The following is a 4,314-nucleotide window of genomic DNA, read 5'->3' on the forward strand; positions in this document are numbered from 1 at the left end:
GCTCTGTCGCCCGGGCTGGAGTGCAGTGGCCGGATCTCAGCTCACTGCAAGCTCCGCCTCCCGGGTTTACGCCATTCTCCTGCCTCAGCCTCCCGAGTAGCTGGGACTACAGGCGCCCGCCGCCTCGCCCGGCTAGTTTTTTTTTGTATTTTTTAGTAGAGACGGGGTTTCACCGTGTTCGCCAGGATGGTCTCGATCTCCTGACCTCATGATCCACCCGTCTCGGCCTCCCAAAGTGCTGGGATTACAGGCTTGAGCCACCGCGCCCGGCCGTAAATATATAAATATTTTTAAAAAATAACAAAAAATATTTTTGTAGAGACGGGGTCTTGCTATGTTGCCCAGGCTGGTCTCCAACTCCTGGGCTCAAGTGATCCTCCTGCCTCGGCCCCCCAAAGTGCTGGGATTACAGGCATGGGCCATAGCGCCTGACCGTGTCACGTCTGTTTTTATCACCATCATATGTAATGGCCAAACCTTTGGGTCACTTCCAAGAAGCAGCCGGAAGGGGTCAGGGACTAGGGGGTGGTGGCCACATTGAATTGCTGAGGCCTGACTTGCACTTCCTCCTGCGGGGACATTGTCTCATGGGGAAGGGAACAGTTGAGTCTTTTTATTTTTTATTTTTTTCTTGAGCCAAGATCGTACCACTGCACTCCATTCTGGGCCACAGAATGACTCTCTCAAAAAAAAAAAAAAAACTTTATTGATTGAATATTACTACTATTTTTTAATTTGTATAAACTTATGGAGCACAAGTATAATTTTGTTACATGCATAGATTGTGAAGTGGCGAAGTCAAAGATTTTGGGGCATCCATCCCCCAAATAATATACATTGAATCCATCACACAATTTTCTATGATCTACCCCAAATGTTATTTCAGCCTTCATACTTTCCTATATTCTCCTGATTTGCTTTTTTCTTTGAGACAGAGTCGCACTCTGTTGCCCAGGCTGGAGTGCAGTGGCACAATCTCAGCTCGCTGCAGCCTCCACCTCCTGGGTTCAAGCAATTCTCCTGCCTCAGCCTCCTGAGTAGCTGGGATTACAGGCCCCCACCATCATGCCTGGCTAATTTTTGTAATTTTAGTAGAGATGGTGTTTTGCCATGTTGGCCAGGCTGGTCTCAAAGTCCTGACCTCAGGTGATCCAGCTGTCTCGGCCTCCCAAAGTGCTGGGATTATAGGGGTGAGCCACCACATCCAGCCCATCTCTTAAAACAGACAGAGAGACAAACAAAAAACAGAAAAGAAAAAGAAAGGAATCAAGTGAGCAAAGTGACTACGATGCAGTGGTGGCTAGAGGTCCAGCTACACAGGCCAGTGGAGGCACTTGGTGTCTACTTGGAGGGGAATGGGGAGCCATGGAGGGTGTGTGAGCAGGGGAGGTCTGTGTTCTGATGTCAGATTTTCAGAAGCCACTGTGGACCAGGCGTGGTGGCTCATGCCTGTAATCCCAGCACTTTGAGTGGCCGAGGCAACTGGATTGCTGGAGTTCAGGAGTTCGAGACCAGCCTGGCCAACATGGTGAAACCCTGTCTCTACCAAAATACAAAAATCAGCTTGGTGTGATGACGCACGCCTGTAACCTCAGCTACTTGGGAGGCTGAGGCAGGAGAATCGCTTGAACCCGGGAGGCAGAGGTTGCAGTGAGCTGAGATCATGCCACTGCACTCCAGCCTGGGCAACAGAGTGAGACTCCATCTCAAAAAAAAAAAAAAAAAACCAACAAAAAGCCACGGTGGCTGCTGCGGGCAGCAGAAGCCACACGTACTAGCAGGAGGCCGGAGTAGAGGCCCGAGCAGGGTACCAGCGATTGATGGACAGGCCTGCATGGGGTGGGGGCCGTGGAGAAAGGCAGGGGGTTCAGGATGCGTCGCGAGGTGAAGGAGACGGTCTGTTCTGGCACTGGATGTGAAGGTGCCAGGGAGAGAGGAACGGGGACAGTGCCACGTCGGGGAGGATGGATGGAGCTCCTGAGGGGACTCTCTTGTTTGGTGGCTTATCAGACCATTTTATAGATGAGGAAACAGAGGTTGACAGAGGGAGGGGACATCTTGCCTGGCGGGGTGTCAGAACTGGCAAGGCAGAGAGGTGGATCTGGAACCTTCCAGAGCCTTCTGGCACAAAGCTGCCTTGTCCTGCCTCTAGGATTTTGCTTTTGTGGTTTGAGGTTGCCTGGCTTTAGCTTTTTTCCCTCAGCAAACCGGGGTGGAGCTCAAAGTGCTGGTTCAAAACTCAAAGTGGCTTTTGACACAAAATTATATTTTCGTGTTTCTTTTTTTTTTTTTGAGACAGAGTCTCACTCTGTCGCCCAGGCTGGAGTGCAGTGGCGCAATCTTGGCTCTCTGCAGCCTGCACCTCCCAGGGTCAAGTGACTCTCCTGCTTCAGCCTCCCGAGTAGCTGGGACTACAGATGCCTGCCATCACGCCAGGCTAATTTTTTTTAATTTTTATTTTTTATTTTTTGAGATGGAGTCTCGCTTTGTCGCCCAGGCTGGAGTGCAGTGGCGCGATCTCGGCTCACTGCAAGCTCCGCCTCCCGGGTTCACGCCATTCTCCTGCCTCAGCCTCCCGAGTAACTGGGACTACAGGCGCCCGCCACCACACCCGGCTAATTTTTTGTATTTTTAGTAGAGACGGGGTTTCACGTGTTAGCCAGGATGGTCTCGATCTCCTGACCTCATGATCCGCCCGCCTCAGCCTCTTAAAGTGCTGGGATTACAGGTGTGAGCCACCGCCCCTGGCCAGCATCTAAATTTTAATTGTATCTCCTGGAGGAATTCACCTTATCCTATTTCTTGTTTGTATTAATTGAAGTCAGTTCACATATATATTTATTTGTTTCGCAAGCACCACCTCTAATTCCAGAACATTTTCATTCCCCAGAAATAAAACCCCATCAGCAGTCACTCCTCAACTCCCCATTCCCCTCCCCTAGGCCCTGGCAGCCACTCATCTGCTTCCTGTCTGTGGATTTGCCTGTTCTGGGCATTTCACATCAATGGAATGTCGCACTACGTGGTGTTTCGTGTCCGGTTTCTCTCACTCAGCATCGAGTTTTCAAGGTTCATTACAGCCTGGATCCGTGCTTTCTTCCTTTGTATGGCTGTCTCTTATTCCATTGTCTGGGTGGACCGTGTCGTGTTGATCTCTTCATCCATTGATGGACACACTTCAGTCGCTTCCACTTTTTTTGACTGTTGAGATTCTTTTCTTTGTTTTTTGAGACAGAGTGTTGCTCTGTCGCCCAGGTTGCGGTGCAGTGGCATGATCTCGGCTCACTGCAACCTCCGCCTCCTGGGTTCAAGCGATTCTCCTGCGTTATTAGTCTCCCGAGTAGCTGAAATTACAGGCATGTGTCACCATGCCTGGCTAATTTTTTTTGTGTGTAATTTTTAGTAGAGACGGGGTTTGACCATGTTGCCCAAGCTGGTCTCGAACTCTTGACGTCATGTGATCTGCCTGCCTTGGCATCCCAAAGTGCTGGGATTACAGGTATGAGCCACTGCACCTGGCCTGGCTGTTAGGATTCTGACATGAACATGAGCGTACAGAGACCTGTTTGAATTATCTGGGCATGGTGGTACGCATGCCTGTAATTAATCCCAGCTACTCAGGAGGCTGAGGCAGGAGAATCACTTGAACCCAGGAGGTGGAGGTTGCAGTGAGCCGAGATCACACCACTGTACTCCAGCCTGGGTGACTGAGCAAGACTCTGTCTCAAAAACAAACAAACAAAGAACCTGTTTGAGTCCTTTCTTTCAATTCTCTTGGTTCATACCTAGGAATGGAATTCCTGGATCATGTAGTAATTCTATGTTTAGCTTTTTGAGGAACTGCCACAGCGATCTGGCTGTTTGTTCTGCATTAATATTCAAAGGTCACAAATTCAAACATCCAGAGGGACCGGATGGGGTATGTAACATGACCACAGGGCTTGTCCTAAGAGCCAGCCAATTCCCCTCTGCAACTGAAGGTTGCCATGTGGAAATGGTATTCCCACGTTGCCGGGGGATACTGGAATTCTAGTTTTTGTTGTTGTTTATGGCAGTTGATCCGATATTCTAAACGATACTGCCTGAGTAACAGCAAGCATCTCTGTGGACCAGCAGTAAAAGAAAAACATCCGGCCGGGCGCGGTGGCTCAAGCTTGTAATCCCAGCACTTTGGGAGGCCGAGGCGGGTGGATCACGAGGTCAGGAGATCGAGACCATCCTGGCTAACATGGTGAAACCCCGTCTCTACTAAAAATACAAAAAACTAGCCGGGCGTGGTGGCGGGCGCCTGTAGTCCCAGCTACTCGGAGGCTG

General features: G+C 50.1%; 1 protein-coding gene across 1 annotated transcript in view; it reads left to right on the forward strand.

Moving 5' to 3' along the window:
* COLGALT1 (collagen beta(1-O)galactosyltransferase 1) overlaps positions 1-4,314 on the forward strand; it is a 25,847-nt gene that overhangs the window by 5,834 nt on the left and 15,699 nt on the right. The gene's annotated exons all lie outside the window — the stretch shown is intronic.

Source organism: Theropithecus gelada, chromosome 19 (genome assembly GCF_003255815.1).
Source record: "Theropithecus gelada isolate Dixy chromosome 19, Tgel_1.0, whole genome shotgun sequence".
In the NCBI taxonomy this organism is placed as follows: Eukaryota; Metazoa; Chordata; class Mammalia; order Primates; family Cercopithecidae; genus Theropithecus; species Theropithecus gelada.